The sequence below is a fragment of the Schistocerca americana genome, chromosome 5 (assembly GCF_021461395.2).
Source record: "Schistocerca americana isolate TAMUIC-IGC-003095 chromosome 5, iqSchAmer2.1, whole genome shotgun sequence".
Classification (NCBI taxonomy): Eukaryota; Metazoa; Arthropoda; class Insecta; order Orthoptera; family Acrididae; genus Schistocerca; species Schistocerca americana.
This window is the reverse complement of record NC_060123.1, coordinates 59,099,107-59,124,896: the sequence shown is the minus strand read 5'-3', so window position 1 is coordinate 59,124,896 and position 25,790 is coordinate 59,099,107. Positions and strand designations below refer to the sequence as shown.

Below are 25,790 nucleotides of genomic sequence, written 5' to 3'. Positions count from 1 at the left end.
TTGACTTCCACGTATTTTATTTTTAATGGAGAATACTACGAACAAATGGAGGGAGTCGCCATGGGTAGCCCACTCTTACCGGTGGTAGCAAATTTGTACATGGAGAACTTTGAGGAGGAAGCCCTGTCGTCATCCGTATGGAAACCTACTTGCTTTTTCCGTTACGTGGACGACACGTTTGTCATCTGGCCACATGGTATGGATAAACTCCTTGACTTCCTTACACATCTAAACTCCATACACCCAAACGTCAAATTCACTATGAAGACTGAAATGGAGGGTAAATTACCTTTCCTTGACGTCTTGGTCAAGAGAAGGGCTGACGGCACCCTAACTCATGGGGTGTATCGGAAGACAACGCACACTGATCTGTATTTGCACGCAGACAGCTGCCACCACCCTTCACAGAGGAATGGGGTACTTAAAACTCTAGTACATAGGGCGTGCGCTATCTCTGACGCAGAGAGTCTACCCCAGGAATTGGAACATCTGAGAACTGTATTTCGAAAAAATTGGTCCTCAGAGTGGCATATTCAACGTGCTCTCCACCCAACCACTGCAGCACAACCTGCTGAGATGGATGAAGTCACAAGGGAGGAGGTAGGCACTGCATTTATTCCATACACAGGCACACTCTCGGGGAAAATCGCCCGCATTCTGAAGAAACACCGGGTCGGAACTGTGTTTTGTCCTCCAAATAAAACTCGTGCACTGGTGGGGAGCGCCAAAGATGACCTCGGTTTGAGGAAGGCCGGCGTGTACCAGATTCCGTGTCAATGTGGCAAGTCGTATATTGGTCAGACGATGCGTACCATCGAGGATCGATGCCATGAACACCAGAGGCACACTCGACTAATGTATCCGAGCAAGTCGGCGGTCGCTGAACATTGTTTGTCGGAAAATCACGCCATGGAGTATGACCGCGCGAGGATTCTGGTACAGACGTCGAGATACTGGGACAGTGTTGTTAGAGAGGCCATCGAAATTCGCACCTCATAAACCGTGACTGTGGCTATAATCTTAGCAAGGGTTGGGAACCAGCGATTGGGTTAATCAAGAGTAAATCGAGCAAAGGTATAGTTGTGACGACCACGGCGGACAGAGCCATCACACCGACGTCATCTCAGACGCCGTCGCAATCTGTTCCACCGCGCGACCGTGGCGCAGGGCGCGGACGGCGGAGGGAGCGCGTCGCGGGCGGAGGGTATTTAAATCGGCCACCGCCGCGACCGAACCCAGTTCGCTCTGAGCAACCATAGCGTACGGATCTCCATGCCGGCACGTTCACAGGAGCTCAGTCCGTCAGTTCACCTGATGATGGCGACATGTATGTTCGCCGAAATATTGTGCCCGTTGGACATTATAGACCGGCAGCACACCCGTGGATATTTTGATTATCAAATACGCCAGGAGAAACTCAAGAATCACAATATTATAATTAATAATTTTTTATGGTAAGGAATAGGGAAGAGAAAGATTTTATTTAATTTCTATAATAATGGGCAAGGTCACTGACGAGTTTAATTTTTTTACAATTGTCAGCACCTTTAACCCACACTGACACAGATTCGGATTCATTTATTTTACTATGATTCCTGGTCCTCAGAATGAACAGCATTGATGGCAGGTAATATGATTTACCCATGTCTCTATTGTAGGCCTCTGCGACAAGAAATGTCCGGTATGCGATGATGTCACGGCTGTTAAGATTTTCAAGGCCTGCAACTTTGTCGACTTTAGGTCCACGGACGAGGGCCAAGGTTACCCATCCGTTACCTTGCTGCAGGGTATGATCATTGGTAATGGTAAAGTTAAGAACTCCACCGCAGAACACTGATGGACCATGCAGGGTGACTTGCGCACCTATGTAGTTAGAGGTATTAATAGCAATATTGTCTATTGCTTTATACACTGTCTCAATCAACAGAGTTGTCCTTGAAGTAACTAATTTATAACAGCTTGTTGTGTCACTGTAGTGTCAACTGCTGCTGCTGCTGACCCAGAACGATGTCCCAGAGCCATAAGCCAAACACAGTGGTTTCCCCTCATAGCAGTGCCATGTGGCTACCTGGAGTCCAGTCTTCTTGTGATAGAACATTCTAGTAACCACCACTGCCAGTAATCATGTACAGCAGCTGCATTCCTGCCAAGTCTCTCTACAGTATCGCAGAAGGCACATCCACCTTCTCATATACCTATAACATGATCTCATTCAAACTCAATAAGTGTTGATAATGTCATGTTTGTCACCTTAAGGGCATTCTTGACTAACATCAGCTCGCCACGTCCAGTCTCAAAGGTAACTAATGCTCAAGATATTTATGGCATGTATTTAAAGCAAACCCGATTTGCATCCTTTTAGAGATGCTACTAACACCATGAATACACTAACACCGTGAATACCTGCTGGATTCATCATCCTTTTGTTCCATTCCTCTCTCATATGCACTTTAAATGGCTTATTTATTGAGAGATCAAGAGGTTGCAATTGTGATGTAAGTCCTCCCGGAATAACAGCATGTATTTCTCTGTGTCAATTTCTCTCTCACGAAATTTTTCAAATTACTATTAAACTGATATATGACAAGAAGAGAACTCTTCTTCAATAAAGCACCTTTCCTTCTCTTCCACAAAGAGTTAGTCTATAATTTCATACCAGGCTCGTCCATCCAGCCTTTGTCATGTACATGAACAACAACACCTGGTCGTATTTCAGAAGGTTCTGGCATTGTTTCACGCTTGAAGATGATCACTAAATTAAGTACAGTATCGTCAGCACAATATGAAAAGACAACAGTGTAGTAGTTTTTTCATGCCCACTAGTTTTTACATAATAGTTATAGAACCTTTCACAGCAACAGTTCTGTTACCTGGCACATAAAATGTCAGAGGAATTTTGTCCACATGCGCTATTTGGTTTAGTTCCACATTGGTTTTCTTTCAATGTTGAAAAATAAAGTGGTGAAAAGATATTCTTTTCTCTCAATAGTCTTATGGCATTTTCTGAGATATTCTGCTTTCGGTTTGCATGCTAAGTCCATGACATTTCATAAACCTGTAACACCAACAAATTCCACCATTAAAGTCTGTTAAGTTCCACCATTAAAGTCTGTTAAGTTCCACCATAGAACTAGCTTACAAGTGTGTAAATGAATCAGTTTTGTATTAATTCCAATGGCATTTTGACAGTGTGCTCGAATCCATTTCAATACATCTTCTTCTAGTTTTTGGCCATTTTCCATTCAGTCCTCTATTTGCACATTTAGTCTTCCTCATGTTTTTCAGTTCTTCATTAGACTGCCAACCCCGAATATCTTTTTTTTCCTTAATTCCCCATACCCCCTTCTGTTGGTGGAGGGCCAAACGAAACGCCGCTCAGCTGCCCTGTTTCCATGTCTTCTTCCATATGTTATTACTTTCAATTTACAGCCTGCATCATGTGAATACTTTTCTTTTTTCAATATAAAACTAGCTACCAACAAAAATATTATATTCTTAGCAATAACACAAATCACTTTCAATTCAAGTTCACTGGCACCGTAGACTGCAATGATGCATCACAGGCTGGACAGCATTCTGGGTTCGTGATGGCGATGCGGGAAGGAGAAAGTGTTAGCAAGCTTACGAATCCCTACAAATCATGTCTGTCGATCAGTGCACTGCTGCTGCCAGTTTACACCAATGTTGCCAGATAGATATACGCTTCATGTGGCTTTTTTTATTGGCCATTGTTAAGACTGGCGGGAATTTTAAAAACACTTGACATTTTCATATTAAAAATTCCAGTATAAAAAACAGCTGAATTTTGGAGGCAATTTTTTGAAGAAAAAAGTATTTCTTATAGTCCATAAAATATGGTATATAACAATTTGGAAGGGAACATAATGTGATATGTATATCTTTACGTTTTCATTTGTAATATCAGTGATGTATTGGACCCACTTCCTAGGAATGTATATTCATGCACAGGGTTCATACTGTATTTACAAAATAAAAATTAAAGACTTTTAAGCACCTGTTCTTTACTGGCAATAGTTACACTTAATGCTGTAGTGAGGCCAAGAAGAAAAAAACCATGCACAAATAGATGACAATTTCAATGTTGTGTCACAGCAATAACATTCAACAGTATCAACTTAATAGAAACAAATTCTTTAACAACGTATGAACAATATTCTTCACTGCACATCTGCTTGATCTTCATTAAATGTTTTCCTTATTAAAGCAGTTTAAGTAAGACTGTCACATTTTATAGCCGCTCTGCAGTTTCTATCACACAATAAGTAATTCCAAATTTGTGAATTTTAATGAAATTAAGAATGAATTGTCAATCAGAAAAATTTATAAGCACTAAAAAAAAAAATTAATTAAAAAGCCACAGTATAGACAAAAAACAGTAAATCATAACATGATTTTAAATACAGCAGTTTTTTCCTTAATCTGGCTGCCTAATGCTTGAAGCTCTTCTTTCTTTTTGTGAGCCTTTTTCCTTAGTGCATCAGATTGTGAGCGGCAATAAATGATCCCTGTCTTTTCCACAATCTCTGAAAGTTCATCAGCTGATTTGGGCAATCAAGAAATGTTAGAATCAAGGTGCATTCTTTTCTGTTTTAAACCTTCCAGTTCCTCTTGCAATTTGCACTTTCTCTCTGATAGAGTGTTGGCCTTCTCCACTTGTTTTTGTTGCTCAAGAAAAGCCATGTATTTTTTTCTTGCAGAAAATGCAGATGCCAACATACCCTCAGTAATCTGTACATTTTGCACTACCTAGCAAAATTTAAGGTGGTCTTTAACTTGCCACATAGCAACTTTCTTTCAAATTCTCTACCTCTAGAGCCTTGTCAATTGAGAATCCACTATCTACTGTTGTCTGATGATGTGAACAGATTAAAATAATCCCAAAAGCTTTCCAGATTTCTTTGGAACTTCTTGAAAACATATTCTTAACTCATCCAATCTTGAAATTTTAATTTCAAAATCCCTACATTCTTGACATGGAATTTGCTGAATGAAATCTCCAAACTCCAATAGGAGAGAATCACAATATTCTGTCGAAATATGTCACTTTTAACCAGACTTTTCAGTATTAACTTGATCTTTTTGTTGCAACCACCTTTATTTGCAAGAATAGCTTTTGGATCAAGACAATCGGAATTATGTACAAAGGATTACTACAATAGAGATCTTTCAAAAATGCTTTTAATCATTTTCATAATAAATGACTGTGCTTCATGTTTTAAGGTTAAAACATCTTTCTTGGTAATCTCTTCATCCTTAACCACGCTAGATAAAATTTTGTCTTCAATGAACCCTTAACCTACTTTACTTAATTCATTGAGTGAAGGTGTCTCCACTTCAAAGTCGTAAGCTTATCTGAGGAATCAATCTTCATGACATCATCTTTCTTCAGTATATGAATCATGTCACTAGGCCACAGCTATTTGCGATTGGTTTGAAGAAAATTCTGGACAATTTGAGCAATTGATTTGCTCACCCAGATCATTCAACTGGAATGTCAGCTCATGCACAAAATCCTGTGCTGATAACACTTGAGAAATAGACAAGCTAGAAGAAAACTGGATATAACTTGGAGGGGAATGCAGTTACATCATACATACATCCCTACATACCTCGGAGTAAAGCTTGACCGAACACTCACTTTCAAAGATCACTGCAAGAAAACAAAGCTCAAAGTCTGCAGCCAAAATAATATAATATGCAAGCTCACTAATTGCTCATAGGGAGGTCAACAAAATGTCCTACACACACCTGCTCTAGCTTTATGTTTCTCCACAGCTGAATATGCAGCACCAGTCTGATGGAACTCTGCACACACCAAGCATGTTGATACCGCTCTCAACAAGACAGGCCGCATCATAACAGATTGCCTACGACCAACTCCAGTCAACAAAATCTACCAGCTGGCAGGCATAGCACCCCCAGAGATAAGACAAAGATCAGCAGTAGAAGTTGAAAAGAAAAAAACAGGAAAACGATCCTCAGCACCCCATGTTTGGAAGTGAAGCACCGTGTTCAAGGCTGAAGTCCAGAAAGAGTTTCCTGCAATTACATCTTCACCTTCCACTCGTCAAATTGAGCTGTGGCAGGACAAAATAATTGGAAATATTAGCCAAAACCTAAAGGAAGAGCTTGCTACTGGTTTCAAACTACCCTATCAGATGTGGAAGACTCTGAACAGACTGCGGGCTGGAGTGAGGCGACACAAAAAAAAAAAAAAACTTGAAACTATGTGGTTACATTTCTGGAGATGCAGCCTGCGAATGCAAAGAATCTAAAGATAATGCACACCTCTTGGTCTGCCCAATGTTTCCTGAATCCTGCACACTTGATAACCTGGTCGCAGCAAATTTTTCAGCAATCAAGACTGCCAATTTCTGGGCCTCAAAACCTATTTGACTTGTATAAAATCGTGTGTATATGTTGCAGACATGTTTGATTTTGTAAATAATTTTATTGTACTGTCCTGGATATGAAAATCTTCCGCTACTATGGATGGCTATAGAGACACCATGGTTCAATATCTCTGCAGGAGTCTTCCGGGACAGCAGGTCCAACACAATATTAGGTTTCCCATATCCATTTTTACATTTACATTGCATTTCACTTCATTTAGATTTAACACATGTATATCATAAGTAATACTTCTTGTGTCTATATGAATATAGTGCACGATCCCAAACTTTGAACTGTTAATTGTGGCTTTTGTCCCTTACCCACCACAAGCTGTGTCTTTGGTTGGTGATTATTTCACATGAGTGTGCCTATATGATCTCTCTTTTAAAAATGTTATTTCTTGCAGTCATCTATGTAACTGGGTCACAACAGCCATATAATCTTATTTCTGTGTGAACCAGCAGGAAATAAGAAACACTTAACACTTTGGCTGCCGGCCATGTAAACTGTGCCATTTCTTAGAATGCCAGCATTTTTTGCTAATATTGTACATTTGTTTTACAGAAAACATTTTGTTGTGGTACTAACTTTTTATGGAAGCCGGCATCATCTTCTTCCAGAAAATGTATATACAGCTCCTTTGACCATTTAGTTTTTTTTTCCTTATATTTTTAATGATTGTAAGCTTTTACAAAATATACAAAAGTTTACAGAAACGAAAAACATGTTTTACTGACATTTAATTCCTCATAATCTGCAGTTTTACATCAATTAATGGAAAACTGGTATCCTAAGTCCATAATTATTATAAATTGTTACATAATAGATTCACAAAGTATAATGTTTTTTCGTGTAATATATTCTGAAACATGGTTCTTTGCACATTGTGATTCTGCACTTGCTGCACTGGTATGTCGTGTCTCTTCTTGTAGACTTTCCTGTTTCCTTTTTTCCTTTCACTGAGCATACTTTGCACATTCTCTGGATTCTTCCTTTACCTGGTGGAGGTGGTATTTTTTCCAGGAAATGCTTTCCTGTAGATAGTCTACTTAGGTGTCCACCAACAGATTGTCGTCTGGGAGTGTCTTCACATATTGTTAGTTATGCACCTAATACCTTCACAAACTTAGACAAAGATATCTTCTTACTTTTTACCTTATTGTGGAGAATGCACGCATTCACCAAACACATAAGGAAACAATGAAATGCAAGTTTTCTCCACCATTTCACTGTTCTGTGTTCAAAATCCCCATACGACATCCTCTGATCAGATAGATCAACCCCAATCTTTTTGTTATTGTACTCCACAACACAGGTAGGTTTAATTTTTTCCTTACCCCTTCTGTCTTCATAACATATCATTTCAGCTTGATGTCTGGTGTTTAGCATGTATACATTTATTTTATCTTTCCAACATACAGCTAAAACATTCCCTTTCCTACAGAAAATCTGCTCACCTCTTTGTATGTTAGATGATTTCAGTGCCTGAGGCATCCCCCTCCTGTTCTTCAAACAGCTCCAACAAGGCCTGTCTTCTACTTTTCTAATTCTCTTGCAAGAATAGGGCTTGTATAAAAACGATCAGTAAATAATGTATGCCCCTTACCCACTAGGGTGCCAAGTAGATTTTTCACAATGTCAACCACAACATTGCTTTTGCCACAGAAAATCTGTAAATTCCAAATATAACCAGAGTTAGACTCTGAGAGCATACATAATTTCATGCCATATTTGCTAGGTTTTTGTAGCAGATACTGCTTGAAATAAATTCTGCCTCTATATTTACACATGCCTTCATCAACCATTATGTCATGGTCAGGCAGGTACGCCTGCTGAAACTGTAAACAGATGGTTTCAACTAGAGGGTGGACCTCGTGTAATGGGTCGTACCCAGGTTCACCTCTCTTGATTTCCAATGAATTATCATTCAAATGGAAGTTTGACATAATCTGTAGGAATCTGTTTCTGGTCAACAGATTTGGGCAGTAGTTACAAGACAGACAAGGATCTTGGCTCCAATGATCTTCTATAAAGGGCTTTTGGCTGATGCTCATGTGGAAAATTAAAGCCAGGAATTTTTTACTTCCACTAAAGTGACGCCTGTCCAACCAAACATCCTGCATGCAGGAGTGAGCCGACCTCCACTTGTCAGTTGCCTTAGCTTCTGTCTAGCATAAAGATTTGTCTGATCTTTGTAATGAGCAAGAAGGTCCCTGTCCACAAAATATGAAAATAAATCCAGAACTGAAGAGTCGGCATCTAATCCACATAAATTTGTTACACCATGGTCCCCACTAAAAATGTCAATACTTGGAAAACAGTCTATATCAGTCCACTCCTCTGTAGACCCAGTATGATATCTTGCTGGGCTGCCCCTTTGTCTTGGCCTCCTTTCACTGTTGTCAGGACGGATATTTTGTGGTTCTACATCCATAATAGGATCACTTTCTTCATTCTCTGAACCTAAAAAGAAGAAAATCATTTTCGGTGTTCAGAAAATGAAGAAATAATGTAAACAATTGGTTCAGCAGTGGTATAACACAAAATCATAATTTGAAATACTCACTTGAAATTTGATGCAATTCTTCTTGGACAACGTCAGGATCATCATCTGAATTGTCGATGTTGTCATCCCCACTCTCATTATCAACAAATTCTTTCTCCAATTCACACAAAATTTCATCATCTGCAAGAGAGTGTGAAGCCATGTCCATTTACTTACGTACTCAACGAGCAGATGCCACTTTCCAACCGCGTGGGTTCATACAGCGAATGCGATCTATTGGCCATTTGAGGAACTAAATGTAGGTGATCTGTCGGCTGTTTTAGACATTACATGTAGTAAGTACGGCAATGAAGGCCGATCGAGCCCGTCAATAAACGTGATTTCGTATTTAAAAGCAGGAAAAAGCAGATCACGTCAAATGACGTGATCAGCACTCTACAGAAATTCCCGCATCCCGTCAATTGACATGATTGGCACTCAAAGTGTCAAATAATTTTTATTCTATGTATTGGTTTTATCTAAGTATTTATCAGAATATATCTCTGTTTACTCACATCTGTACTAGACAAGCCTCTAAAACATAACCTAATTTTACCTAGCTATAGTATCTTTATCCTTTTAAGACCATATGTCATTTTACGTTTGTAATTGAACATTACATACGAAAGTGGGTGTCTATTCTTCTTCTCCATGTTGTATTATCCATTTATTTTGCTTATGTTAAGTTTTGTCACAAATACTTCCACAAGTGACATGTTGTTCAAAGTGCACTGGTTTATGTTATTTACCACATTGTATTGGATACACTTCATGCTGTGTCCCCCCTCAGGAGACACCGCCTTAACAAAACACTGTCCGTGTGGGCGAGGGGGTTTGTGTGATCCAATGAAATGGAGGGCTATGCCGGCGGTTGTGTAACTACCAGCAGGGCCTCCCAAGCCGGACAGGTCTCCATAGAGGATCCAGACAAAGTGTGTCTCACAATGTCCTGTCTAGTGTCGTGTCCTGTCCTGTCCTGTCCTGTCCTGTCCTGTCCTGTCCTGTCCTGTCCTGTCGTATCCTATACACTCCCTTCCTTTCCTTTTCCTTCTTGTGATTGTGTGGCAGCAGACACAGTCCCCTAATGTGGACAGTGGAAGATCCTTGGAAACCAGGACAACATTGATGCACATAGACCTTACTGCGAAGGGATGGATAGCGTTCTGTAGTTGTGGTGAAGACAAGGGGTAAGGCCCTGAAATAAAACCTTGGTTGGTGTCCAGGCCATGAGGTGGCAGACCCGCCAGGACACTCTGAGGCTGTGGGCTGATAACCCGCACCACCAAAAAAACACATATCACAGAAACTAAAAGGAGAAACAGCCGGATGGGTCTTAAGGATATGACCCTTGGCCTGAAAAGGAAAACCCATATTGGTTTTTGGAATGTAAAGACTTTGAGAGAGGCAGGGAGGCTAAGACAGGTCGAAAAAGAGATGGAGAACTATCGACTAGATATATTAGGACTAAGTGAAATAAGGTGGCCAGAATCTGGGGAATTCCAAACACAAAATGACGGAGTGTTGCTGTATGCGGGTCAGACAGGTGAAGACGTGATGCATAGGAATGGTGTAGGACTCTTACTAACCAAAAAGCAGCAAGAAGAGCTTACTGGAGTGGAAACCAGTCTCAGAACGGATAATAACCGCATGCTTTAAAACAAAAGTGCGATATGTCACTGTAATTCAATGCTATGCACCTACTGAAATGGCTAAAAGAGAATTAAAAGATGCACTTTATACACAGCTTAACAGAGTCCTTAGACAAACAAATTCTAGGGATATAAAAATTTTAATGGGTGACTTCAACACAAAAGTTGGTTCAGAAAATGAAGGGCTTGAACATATCATGGGCGTGCATGGCATGGGGATCAGGAATGTAAATGGTGAACTGTTGATAGACATGTGCGCTGAACATGAGATAACACATTACTGAAAATCAAAGAGACCACATAGTCATAAGCTGCAAGTTCCGACACTCTCTGTTAGATGTCAGAAATAGAAGAGGAGCAGACTTTGGAAGTGACCACCACCTAGTTTTGGCGGAATTCAGACTGAAGATAGTGGCAAATAGAACCAAGCTCAATCACAGGGGCAAGACAATATATGTGGCAAGGTTAAAAGACCAACAGAACAAAGAAACATTTGCCCTTGAACTACAAAACAGATACCAGGTCTGCTCTGAAGAAAACTTTATGGAATAGGGAATTGAAACAGGTTGGCAAAAAATCAAAGACTGTTATTTAGACGTGGGAGGAAAAATCTTAGGATTTAAAGCACATCAAAAGAAGGAATGGATCTCCGATGCTACATGGAATGAAATCAGCCACAGAAAAGAACTAAAACTGAAGTTAAATTTTTGTAAGACAAGAGCGAAGAAGAGTGAAGTGCAATAAAGTCTACACAGAGGCAAACAAAAAAGTGAAAATATGGCTACATCGAGATAAAAGGAAATGGATAGATGAGCAAGCAAAATTAGCAGAAGAGGCAGCAAGAGAAGGAAATATGAAACAGCTCTACAATATTACCAAATGGTTGTCAATGAAGAACTTCAGACATGAAGGACCAGTTAAGAGCAAGGATGGGGTGATGCTTACAACCCAACAGGCACAGCTACAGAGATGGGAGGAGCACTTCAAGGAACTGTTAAATTGTGAAGACAACCAAGAGGAACAGGTAAGAGATATTCCAGACGAAGTCGAAGAAGATCAAGATATAAATTTGCAGTGCCCCGCAATGGACAAAATTAGGATGGCCTTGAAAACACTAAAAAATGCAAAGGCTCCAAGCCTAGACAACATAGCACCGGAGCTCTTAAAAGCCGATACTGAAAGTACTGTTAAAATGCTACATCCTTTGCTGAAGCATATTTGGCTTGAAGAGAAATCTCCAAAGGAGTGGAAAAATGGTTTGGTGGTAAAGCTCCCAAAAAAGGGAAATCTGTCAGACTGTAACAACTGGTGTGGTATTACACTGTTGTCAGTGCCCAATAAGGTCCTCACCAGAATTATTTTAAACAGAATTAAAAAATCCCTTGAAAAGCAACTGCGTAAAGAACAGGCAGGTTTTAGGGCACAACACAGTTGTGTTGATCTTATTAACACTCTTTATCATTTTAGAGCAAAGCAAAGAATTCCAAGCAACCATGTACCTGGCATTCATTGACTTTCAAAAGGCCTTCGATTCCGTGAAACAAAGCGCTCTGGCAGGTGTTGCGGAAGTATGGCATACCACAGAAGATCTTAAACATCATAAAAGATGGCTACAAATGTTGCGTACTCCACAAGGGAAATATGACAGAGCCCATAAAAGTAACAACTGGAGTCCGGCAGGGTTGCATTTTTATCACCAACACTTTTTCTACTTGTTCTAGACTCTGTTATGAGAAGAGTCACAGCAGGCAGGAGACAAGGAATCCAGTGGGGGATCCATGAACGTCCGGAGGATTTGAATTTTGCAGACGACATAGTTTTATTAGCTCAAAGGCTGAGTGATATGCAAGCTAAATTAAACTTGCTGAAAGTAGAAGCAGAGACTCATGGCCTCAAGATAAATACAGGCAAAACAAAGGAAATGAGAGTAAATTCATGGAACATATGTAATGAGGAGCTCTGGCGAATAACAAACCAGATACCTACAAAAGACCATATACGAGAGAGAAAGTGGGGTTGGTTGGGGCACACCTTGAGAAAACCAGATGGAGCCATCAAGAAAAAAGCATTGGAATGGAATCCCCAGGGAACAAGGAAGAGAGGAAGGCCAAGGGGCACATGGAAGAGGACAGTGGAAGGGGAAGCAAAAAGAGTTGGCAAGACCTGGGCAGAATTGAGGCAAATGGCCAAAGACAGAGACGGATGGCGGGTTCTCCTGGATGTCCTATGCCCCCAAAGGGGCCAAAGGAATTAAGTCAAGTCATGCTGTGTCCATTTCCTTGCCTTCTATGTTACCACACAGTTTACACTTGTGTTCGTGGTACTTTACTTCTTGATAACTTACTTGTGTGATTCTCATTTTAGCATGAAGTTAACCTTTATTTGTATTTCAATTGAATAAGTACTTACCATAGCTTCCTACCGATAGATAAGTTTATATCCTTGTTGTCGTATTACTACACCTTTCCGACTTTGTTACAGCTATAAAAAATTTTTGTTCACATATATGTACATGAGCTGTGGCATCATGTTATATTATGCTCCACTACCTTGTGTTCTATAATATTGTTATATGTATTGTTATATTACAATTACCCCACATATTTCCCAGTGTAAAGATTTGCTGAGACATTTATCTTAATTGATTGCATTTTTACATTTTCAATTGTTGATACTTTTGTGCTCTTAAATGATAGCATTTGTATGTTGGTCACCTATCAAAGTTTAGATCTGTCCAAGGAAATGGTAGAATTATGCTTGTCATGTTAATTGCACTTATTTTAGTTTCACCTGGGTCACTATATAATTTATTCATTTTATGCCATAGGGAATAATTATATCACAATGCTTTAATATTCTATAATGGATGATTTATACATACTTAGTTGTTTGATGGTATCTACTGAATCTACACACTGTACATTCCAGTTTGTCAGTGTCCATGGTACCTGCAGCCAACCCCTCCTCCCTCCCCTGCCATCCATACTTCAATGTTCCATTATTTCTAAAACTGTATTGTGTGTAAATATTCTATAGCTACTGTAATTTGAACCTGCACCCTCAGCCCACCTCCCTTATCTTGCCTGCTGTGTCTATACAAAACATTTTCCAGTTGCCTGTGCTCCTGTTATGTTTGCGCCATACCCAACTCTTTTTTTTTTTTAGATGCACGTCACATTTGGTGCTTTGCAAAGCAACATGTGTTAGGTATCGGGTATCTTGCATGGCATTTTTGCTGTTTTGGCATGTATACACCATGACAAAACAGAAATAAAGAGTAGCAGAGTAAATACAAAAACTTACCTATCATACATATAGTAATAAGAATGTATGAAGGATACTGATAGAAAGCTTAATTCAGTTTTCAAATGTTCCTTTGCAAAAGAAAACCTAGGAGAATTGTCTCACTTCAATCCTTATAGCACTGAAAAGATGAGTGAAATTAAAAAACAGCTGAAATCAGTATAATTCAACAAAGCTCCAGTGCCCAATGGAATCCCTATCAGACTGTATACTGAATTTGTGGCTGAGTTAGACTCTCTTCTAAATATAATCTGTCATACAACAAACAATGTTATCTACAAAACTACCATCCAATATCCTTCACATTCATTTGTTGTAGAATATTAGAACATACTCTGAGCTCAAACATAATGAAGTATCTGGAACAGAACGACCACCTCCACGCCACCACGCATGGATTCCGAAAACACAATCATGTGCAACCCAACTCACACTTTTCTCACATGACATACTGAAAGCCTTGGATCAAGGCAGTCAGGTAGATGTGTCATTTCTTGATTTCTGAAAAGCATTTGACTCAGTAGCACACCTAAAAGTACAATGATATGGGGTGTCAAATGAAATTTGTGACTAGACTGAGGACTTTTTGGTGGGGAGGACACAGCAAGTTATCTTAGACGGAGAGTCATGATCAGATGTGGAAGTAACTTTGAGTGTGCCTCAGGAAAATGTGTGGGGACACTTGCTGTTCACGTCATATATTAATGGCCTTGCGGGCAATATTAATAGTAACCTCAGACTTTTTGCAGATGATGCAATCATCTATAATGAATGTCTGAGAGAAGCTGCATAAATATTCAGTCATATCTCAAAAAGATTTCAAAGTGATGCAAAGATTGGCAAGTTTTCCCATGACTAATATACCAATGAGTCGTGTAACATTTTGTGGGATTATGAAATGGAATGACAACATAGGCTCAGTCATGGGTAAAGCAAGTGGCAGACTTCAGTTCATTGGTAGAATATTGGAGAAGTGCCATCAGTCTACAAAAGAGATTGCTTACAAATCACTCATGTGACCAGTTCTAGAATATTGCTCAAGTGTGTGGGACCTGTACCAAATAGGACTAATGGGGAATATTAAACAGATCTGCACAAGTGGTTGTTTGATTGTAATGTAGCACATTACGCAAAGGTTTGTCAGAAATAAAATGTTTTATTTCTGACAAACCTTTGCGTAATGTGCTACATTTTATCCACTTAAAAGACAACTTGGTATGAGGTTCTAACACACAATGAACAAATTTTGTAACAAAAATTTTTGAAGGAATGTAAAAGTACAGTTTCCATTTCTTGTAAAAAAAAATAAAAAATTAAAAAAATAAAAAAAATAAAAAACCACCCTCTGTTTTTTTCTCAAATATTACAATATGAACCACGACAGCAGATATTTTCCATGTACATGCACTATGTTACAGACCAGATGATCACAGTAAAGTCTGTTGAAACCAGTTGTCAACAATATAGAGGTATTTGTGTGATCTTGGCTATAGAAAATTTGTTACCAGCAAACAAGTATTACAGGATACTTTGGGGACTCAAATTGGAATCCCTGGAGAGAAGGTAATTTTCTTTTTGAGAAACACTACTGAGAAAATTTAGGGAACTGGCATTTGAAGCTGACTAAGAGAATGATTTACAGCCACCAATATACATTTCATGTAGGGACCACAAAGATAAAACACGAGGAATCAGGTTCATACAGAGATATATGGACAGACATTTAGTCATTTTTCTGTCACTCTATTTGTGAGTCAAAGTAGGGATGAAAAAGACTAGTAGCAGTACACAATACCTTCCACCATGCACCTATGGTGGCCTGCTGAGTACATTACGTCATGCAGATATAGATGCAGTCTTGGTAACAATGTTTATGATTTGATGAGATCCTTCTTGTCAATGGGAGAAATCAAAGAAGCCTTTATTAGTTTAATTGTTGCCCTAAGAATAGAAGGCATTTAATCTCCCGCTATGCATCTTCCTGGTTCTAGTAAGTCCTGGTTTTTTTTTTTCCCATTAACACTGTAGCATTTCCTTTATCTGTCAGAAGAATTAGAATGTCTTTATCACAATTTAAATCTCTGAGAGTTCTCATCTCGCCTTTTGTTAAGTTAGTGCTCGGTGTTTTCTCCTAAGCAAGCTGTTGCTATACATATTTCACCTGGAGCTGATGCAGGAAAAAAACTGATTCCAGCTTCAATAGCAGCAACAATGTCTTCCATTGGTATTCTAGAAGGTGAAACCGCATAGTTTCCTCTTTGGGAAGCATGTCACATCTATTTCCATCTTAGACAGAAAGACAGAACACTGTCAATGTATTAATAACAGTATGACTCACATCTCAAGCTAGGGAAGCTACACTCTTGTCTGTAGTCTGTTGAAATTCCCCTCCTGTCCATTAACTGACACTATAGAATCTACTTCTTTGGTTCAGTACATTAAACAATTGACCTTGTCCTGAATATCGCAACACAACTTATTACAGAGGAAAGTGTGTAGCTCCATTAACTTACAGTTCACAGGTCACATCGTGTGCGATGGATGCCCTCTGACAGCAGCGATGACTGTATGCGATCACAGATCCAATGTGCAGCTGCTGAAATGAAGTTTCTCTTCACCCTCACAAAATGTGGTATTGTCAAGATGCACCTGCATTGCAGCAAAAAGATTATAGGACTAAGTAAATGAGATCTCTTCTTCCACATGCCTTCCAAAAGTTTAACTTCTCTTAATAGATCCTTCCCATAAAGGTGTTTGATCATGGAATGCAGGCTTTTGCTTCAGTTTTGATTCCTGTCTCATCCATCAGTGACTGGACATCAGTGACTGGACATCACTGACAGCCTTTACATGTCATTAACCTTTTGTTGGGTTATGTGAAAGATCCTTCAATAATATTCTGTTATGCTAGTCACTGAAGTCTTCACACATTGCTCTCTTGACAGTCAAACGCATTTCACTCAGCGTCTATCTATAGCTCTCTGCTTTGTTTTACACTGATTATGTGGTGGTCTTATTTCTTTACAAGTTTTTTACAATGACCGTTATACCATGGAGGGTTCTTCTCATCATGAACTGTTCTACTAGGTACATCAAGTGCTTGGTCAAGTATTCTTTTAAACTTGAGTCACAATTCTTCTACATGCTTCTCTCCAGAGCTAAATGTTTCAAATTCCATGTACATGTATTATGTTACATAGGTTGTTGAGCATATAAACCCTTCTACTTGTACCTTAGTAACCATTGTTGCTACAACTGCCTTATGGTCACTGTTACTAATTTCAATGTAGACATCCTCAAAGATGTCAGATCTGTTTTTTGCCATTACAGCAACTATATTTCCAACATCAGCGGTAGTTTGCATAGAAGGTATTTGGTAATGTTTCACAGGATGTCTTGTCACTTCAACCACTAAAAAAACTGCAATTATCCCAATTTTCTGTTGCACGGCAAAAGACTTCTCTGATGATTAAATAATGAAGGAAAATTATTTGCTAGCAAACTGAGGTTTTCTCTAAAATTTTTGATTACATCAGAAGGTGAGTCTGATGGTGAATAGAAGGATCCAATTGCATTCTGTAACTTCAGTGATATATGCTTGGGAGGGGAAGAAAGGATACAGGGGAGGGGACGGGGGAGGGGGGGGGGGGGGGGGGGGTTGTCTGATCTGAATCTTAACCAAAAATAGATTCAGTTGTAAGTTTATGCCCACCACTGATACTGAATGTTTCCCCAAATAATCTTGCCTGCAGCTTCAATTTCTATCTCAAAGGGTTTGTGTTTCTTATCTACTGCAACAAATACACCACCTCCATTTCCCATTATAGCCTATGCTTCCAATACATGCTTAAAAATTTCCCGAAAGTTTTACTTCTGTCAACATCAAGTTTTAACCAGTTTTCTGTACCAAGTACTGTGTGAGCTTCACTGCTTTTTATGAGTGCTCCAAGCTCTGGCACTTTATTGTGAATGCTTTAGCAGTTAACTCCTAGGATTTTAATGCTCTCATCAGTAAGGGATACTTTTTAAAATCCTACACTGATACTTCTGGGTCTCCTACAGTTATCATTAACTGGGCAGGATGGAGAGTCATCTAACTTTAAAAAAATCTTTGTGTGCAACCCAGACACAGTCAGCTACCTGGTTAGCAAGCTCTGATGTGTAGTGCACACCCGACCCATCAAGGGGTACCTTACATTCGCAAACCTATGGTCTAAAGTCTAGGAAGTCACGACATAGCTTGTCACAACCAGGAACAATGCTGCTGATTGTGAGCATCATTGAAACTCCATGAGTAAGGCTGGTATTCTCAACTTCCCTGTCAGTCACAGGAATGATCCAAATATTATCTCACATCCCAGATGGCACGCACCATTGCCCCAACAGGTGCTACAATCTGCAGTTGGTTACACCCTGTTCCCTCAATGAGTTCTTCAGCATGTTGAATGCATATACATTGAATACATATGGTGCTCCTTCCCAACCCTTGCTGCCGTTTCCCTATGGTGTACCATTATTCACCTTATGTTTGGACCACATGTGCTTAACAGACTCCAACCCTTTTGTGTTTGCCTCTCCTTGACACATGACTCAGCATGTTTCCCAATACATTAAGTGGGTCTCACTGGCTCAGTTTAAGTTTCGGTGAAAGACAGCATTTCAAACTTACTAGTTAGGGGGACGTTTGTAATATCAGGAATTGCCCCTAGTCCTTGCCTCACCTGTACAGGATACCTAGACCTACCACTGACATGCCACTCAGCCATTCATGTTCAAGAGGACATGTAGTGATAGACCCTGTATTTCCTGCAGAAGAGACAGTATCCACAAGAGAGGACAGTAGTTGAGACACCTTTGGTACCTCTGATACATGACTCTTTGGTGGCCTCCCAACACACCTATTCACAGCAGCTCTCAATCACTTGACAGTAGTCAGTGTTAATTTCCAGGTGCTTATGAACTGAAACTAACTCATCCTGTGCCTGAGTTGGCCTGCATTATGCCTGGCACAATATTTTACAGAACAAGAAAAAAACTATCTTTAACTTAAGCTTTCTGATCATCTTTTAATTAAAGAGTCCAATCTGCTGCAATTATTACCACTAGTCTATCAGAACTGAAGTCATTAACAGCCAAAATGAGACATCCATTACAACAGAAAAAATTGGTACAAAATTTACTATTACTCTGAAAGTCTTTTACAGCATAAACAAAAGAATGACAGAATATAAAATTTAAATCACACTTATCAGGCACATGCAGTCCACCACAATGGAAAACCCTGAAGTCAGTTTACATATGTAAAAGTATGTGCAAAACTGCATGGATTTCTTACTTCGTTGATTTTGACACACACCCTACACTTGCATGCCAAAGATAAACACGGCGGTGTCACTTTACCACAGTCAAAAATGCAAAAATTGTGGAGCAGCAATGGGGCACATCTTCCACATGTGGCAGCTATCAAACCTTGATGAGATTTCAGAGTCATGCAAGGATTGGCAACTTGCTTTAATGCTCAGAAATTTAAAACTGTGTACATCACAAATTGAAAAAAAAAAACATAGTATCCTATGATTCCAGTATCAATGATTCATACTGGAATCAATCAATTCACACAAGTATCTGGGTATAACGAATTATTGTGTACCCAGGACAGCAGCTGGTCAAATATTTATCATGGAAGATCACCAAACAGCTGTACATATTTGAGATATTGTTTTATTTTATTTTGACTACCAGTTTCAGCGTTTCAGTATGCCATCTTCAAGCCCCATATGTATTTCATAGATAGACATTCAGATGTATCGATATTAGCATAGTGGAGCCATCAGTGTCTGGATATTGTGAATTCACTTTTTGAGTGTTTCCTTTGAAGACTTGACAACAACTAGAAGGGAGTACTCGAAAACAAAGTCATGATGTCCAGACACTGATGGCGCCGGTACGCCAATATCGATACATCTGGATGGGGCTTGAAGATGGCATACTGAAATGCTGAAACTGGTAGTCAAAATAAAATAACATCTCAAATATTTAGGGCTGTTTGGTGATCTTCCTTGATAAATAGATAGAGCGCATGGCAGCACTTGGTTCACTGGCTAAACATTGGTAAAATGCAATCAATCTACAAAGGAGACCGTTTACGATACACTTTTGTGTCCCATCTTAAAATATTTCTCAAGTGTGTGGGAACCATACTGAATACAACTAACAGGGAGTACTGAACGCATGCAAAGAAGGGCAATGTGAATGGTCAGAGGATTGTTTCACCCATGAGAGAGTGTCACTGAGATGTTGAAAAACATGAACTGGCAGGCACTTTAAGATAGATGCCAATTATCCCACAAAAGCCTATTACAAAGTTTACAGGTTCAGCATTAAGTGATGATTCCAGGAATAGATTAGTACATCCTATGTATCACTATCATAGGGATTAGACTAATTACAGTACACACTGATTCATTTAACACACCATTTTTCCCATGGCACATATGCAAATGGAACACAAAAAAGCCCTAATAAGTAATAAAATAGGAAATATCCCCTGTCATGCATTCAACAAGATTTGCAGAGTGTATATGTAGCTGCAGATGCAGAAAGAGAATCATTGTAGAAGACCCAAAATTACTTCTCTACTTTGGTTATGATTGTTGGGCAGTAACTTAAACCTCCTGCAATTTATGAGCAATGTGTGCAACTTAAGGAAAAGACAGATTACTGCTTACCATAAAGATGACAAGTTAAGCTGCATATAGGCACAGTTAAAAAACATTTATGCATTGATTTTTGGCCACAAGCTTCATCAGAAAAAGAAAGACAGACACACACACACACACACACACACACACACACACACACACACACACACACACACACATTCATTCACACAAGCAAGCACACCTAACACAGAATTCTGGTCAAGCTGCCTGAGATGGTGAGATGGTTGTCATGTGTGCATAACATATGTGTTTTTGTTTGGGGTTGTTTTGGGGGAGGAGACCAGACAGCGAGGTCATTGATCCCATCAGATTAGGGAAGGATGGGGAATGAAGTCGGCCATGCTCTTTAAAAGGAACCATCCCGGCATTTGCTTGGAGCGATTTGGGAAAATCATGGAAAACCTAAATCAGGATGACCAGACATGAGATTGAACCATCGTCCTCCCGAATGCGAGTCCAGTGTGCTAACTACTGTGTCAGTGTCACCTTGCTCAGTGTGTTTTTGTGAGAGAGGAAAATTGAATTGGACGGAGGGGGCGGGGAGGGGGGGGGGGGCAGTGGCAGCTTATGAGACATCTTGATTACCATATGATTTTTGAAGACTGGAATGAAAAATGAAGCTGTTCTGTTTAACTTTACCAATGGCTTAAATTATGGCTCAAGATTGATTCAACCTGGACATCAAAGAATGGAATGCAGTATCTAAACATTTCAGAGTGCATTTCGGTTATCAGCATTCACACAGACTATCAAAAGAATGGACCACCACCACCACTGAGGAATCTCGGCAAGAAAGTTGCAACACTGATGGTGTACTGGGTGGTTATCTGTTAACATCAGAAGTTTCTTGCTACACTCACTTGCGTTATAGTAATGGACTTTGTGCTCAGTATTATTTCATGGCTTCCTTTATTATCTGATAACTGTGAGGGTTGGATGCAGACTTATTAATGTTGAATGCATACCTTCACTTCCCATTTACTTCAGCCGTGGCCAATAGTGAATGATACATGTTTCACTGTGGGTCACAGGGTTGCAAAAAACAGTTCAGTTTGCTTGTTGAAGCCCACATTATGATATATGTTAAATCCCATCTTGTGATTGCTGTTGTGTGACACATTTCAATAAAGTAAGCAAGTATAATGTTAGGAGTACACAAAAATTGTTAAGTTACTAAGGTAAAATGAAAGTGCTTGATAACATCCATTCTGGTGTTCCTGCCCACAGTGTTATGGCAGTAGTGCTAAATTGCAATAAAACTTTGTGTTTTTTTGCTAAAATAGGATGATTTACCTGGAAAACAGAGACAGATCACTACACTAAAACTGACCACCATTGAGATGGCACAATATGTGTAACAGAAAAGTGTGTGGTGAAAGCTTCAGTGCAGACATCTCAGTTTGTAAAGAAGACTGTTTTAGAAGAGGGAAATTTGTCATCAGACTTCTCAACTTTACTGACATTAAGCTGGATTATCAAAAGCATTGCTTTACACTAAATGAGATATGATGACAAGCAATGAAAGAATAATGTATGAGAGAGTCTCAAATACAAATATGTACTCCTTCCAAGCCATTATCAACAAATTTTGACAATGAAAATATTGGCTTGTTATCAACATCAGGTAGTAGCACCTCTCTTGCTGCTTTGGACCTTAACTTTGTAGATCAAGACAACAGCATAAAATAATGGGTAAAATAGGTTGTATTCTACAATAAATGTCACATTTAAATTTCCAGTACAGTGCAAACTTTTATTTTGAATAAGCGCATAAACATTTTTGTGCATTAGTGTATATATCAAGCTTTTGTTGTGTTAATCTTTGAACATGTACTGCAACTTTAGTATGGTTAATCCCATTGTTTACTACTGGCTTACTTTTAAATTACACTGTACATCATTTCGCATAATATTACAGTTTGTCTAGTTTTTCTCTAATCACTGTATGCTAATTCCTAATTACAGCATCAAATAACTATTTTAGAAATCATTCCAACAAGAGTGACTTCCATTAATTCAGACTGGGATTTCCCAGTTAGTCACAATTAGTGAGTTCATTGTTTAAATTTCACGTGAGGGAGGAGGGGAGGGGGGGGGGGGGGGGGGAGATTAAATGAAAAATAACTGCAGCATGTATGAAAAAGCACACTTATAAATGAAAAAGTCATTGGAATGAAAAGTGCTTCATAACTGAAAAAGTCAGCTGTTTTGAGGGGAAAAATATACCTTTAAATTAGACAGCAGTTTAAAGTAGAAAAATGTACTGTGCTATACCTTTAAATTAGACAGCAGAATAAAGTAGAAAAATGTACTGTGCATGTTTGGCATTTATGGGTGCTCAATAGTGAGGTTGTCAGCATCCTGACACACACACACACACACACACACACACACACACACACACACACACACACACTTACTTTAAACGACACAATCACTCCATCTCACACACCATAAGACAACGGACAAAGGGTGAAATGTGCTATACCTGGGATTAAAACATAAAGAAAATGTCAGAGGAGCAAAATAACACCATAGGGAAATGTGATTGGCTGACTACTCACAAAAACATGTGTGAGCCTGTCACCTTGTTAATACTTTACAAACATCTCGCTACAATTTTAGGAAACATGTCAGACATATCATGACAACCTTAAAACTCTAACCACATTTGTTTGAGTGTCACTTAAAACAGAGAGCAGATCTGTCAGTAATTCCACAACTGCCCTCTAGTGTGAAAATAGAACACAGTCTGGTGAAATGTGTCGCAAACCACAAGCACCATACATAGGAGGGTCCTCTCACCAGAGCAAAAAGCCAGGCGCCATAAGACCATAGCCTATTCAAAGACGAGTAAGGAAGACCTCTTTCTGTCTGTGTAACTGGAAGGAGGTAGACCACAGCTGAGTTATGGACTTTACTAGATGCAGCTTACTGTCTGTCACTTGCAGCCCATCGGCACATAACTGTGCACCTCAAAAGTGAGGTGATAGCATGCAGGCGGATGGAACACTAAACCAATGAGTGTAACATGTAACATGCCTCCTTGGCTGCTGCATCTGCCCTTTCATTCCCCGCAATACCCACATGCCCTGGCAACCAGCAGAATGGCACCTCATTCTCAAGCCTTTGTAGCTGGAGGAGGGCATCCTGTATAATGGACACTTTTATCTGCTGGGTCAAGCACCGTAGAGAGTGAAGGGCACTCATGGAATCAGAACAGATAAGAATTTAGCATTCATCTGCATCTGCTCCAGTGCCTACATGATCACATATAATTTCACGTCAAAGAAAGTAAAGACTTGAGGCAGTCAGATCTTGATAGCACAATCAAGGAAAACAACAACAGAGCAACCAATGGCATCTCCCTGTTTAGACCTATCCATAAACACAGCTACTCAGTTGGGGTGCACAGTTAACATATCATAAAACAAAATATTAAAAACATATGAAGGAGTGTAACATCTCCATTACTGCACTAAATCTAAAATTACTCTGGCCTCTGCAGGTGATTAAACCCTTCGTTTGGGGTTTAACATGGCCCTCACCAAGTGACTCCAATACATGCTGCGTGCAAATACCAAGTGGCCTTGTTGCTTGTGTATGACGGGAGAATAGGCATTCTGGAAATGGACAAGCAACAGTATTATACAAAGGTGAATTTGGAGCAATGAGGAACTTACATCCTGATGTACCATCAAGAGCTGCCACCGGATGATGGGTCACAGTTCCCCAGACGAGCAGAGAGATTGGGTATGGGGCAAATACTTGTACAGACCCCCCCATGAACCATGGACCTTGCCGTTGGTGGGGAGGCTTGCGTGCCTCAGCGATACAGATAGCCGTACCGTAGGTGCAACCACAACGGAGGGGTATCTGTTGAGAGGCCAGACAAACGTGTGGTTCCTGAAGAGGGGCAGCAGCCTTTTCAGTAGTTGCAAGGGCAACAGTCTGGATGATTGACTGATGTGGCCTTGTAACAATAACCAAAACGGCCTTGCTGTGCTGGTACTGCGAACGGCTGAAAGCAAGGGGAAACTACAGCCGTAATTTTTCCCGAGGGCATGCAGCTTTACTGTATGATTACAGGATGATGGCGTCCTCTTGGGTAAAATATTCCGGAGGTAAAATAGTCCCCCATTCGGATCTCCGGGCGGGGACTACTCAAGAGGATGTCGTTATCGGGAGAAAGAAAACTGGCGTTCTACGGATCGGAGCGTGGAATGTCAGATCCCTTAATCGGGCAGGTAGGTTAGAAAATTTAAAACGGGAAATGGATAGGTTGAAGTTAGATATAGTGGGAATTAGTGAAGTTCGGTGGCAGGAGGAACAAGACTTCTGGTCAGGTGACTACAGGGTTATAAACACAAAATCAAATAGGGGTAATGCAGGAGTAGGTTTAATAATGAATAGGAAAATAGGAATGCGGGTAAGCTACTACAAACAGCAGAGTGAACGCATTATTGTGGCCAAGATAGATACGAAGCCCACGCCTACTACAGTAGTACAAGTTTATATGCCAACTAGCTCTGCAGATGACAAAGAAATTGAAGAAATGTATGATGAAATAAAAGAAATTATTCAGATTGTGAAGGGAGACGAAAATTTAATAGTCATGGGTGACTGGAATTCGAGTGTAGGAAAAGGGAGAGAAGGAAACATAGTAGGTGAATATTGATTGGGGGACAGAAATGAAAGAGGAAGCCGCCTGGTCGAATTTTGCACAGAGCACAACATAATCATAACTAACACTTGGTTTAAGAATCATGAAAGAAGGTTGTATACATGGAAGAACCCTGGAGATACTAAAAGGTATCAGATAGATTATATAATGGTAAGACAGAGATTTAGGAACCAGGTTTTAAATTGTAAGACATTTCCAGGGGCAGATGTGGACTCTGACCACAATCTATTGGTTATGACCTGTAGATTAAAACTGAAGAAACTGCAAAAAGGTGGGAATTTAAGGAGATGGGACCTGGATAAACTAAAAGAACCAGAGGTTGTACAGAGATTCAGGGAGAGCATAAGGGAGCAATTGACAGGAATTGGGGAAATAAATACAGTAGAAGAAGAATGGGTAGCTTTGAGGGATGAAATAGTGAAGGCAGCAGAGGATCAAGTAGGTAAAAAGACGAGGGCTAGTAGAAATCCTTG

At 39.7% G+C, this 25,790-nt stretch overlaps 1 protein-coding gene across 2 annotated transcripts in view; it reads right to left on the bottom strand.

Moving 5' to 3' along the window:
• The window catches only part of LOC124615413 (BLOC-1-related complex subunit 8 homolog), a 129,978-nt gene that overhangs the window by 85,028 nt on the left and 19,160 nt on the right, over positions 1 to 25,790 (bottom strand). The window lies entirely within an intron of this gene.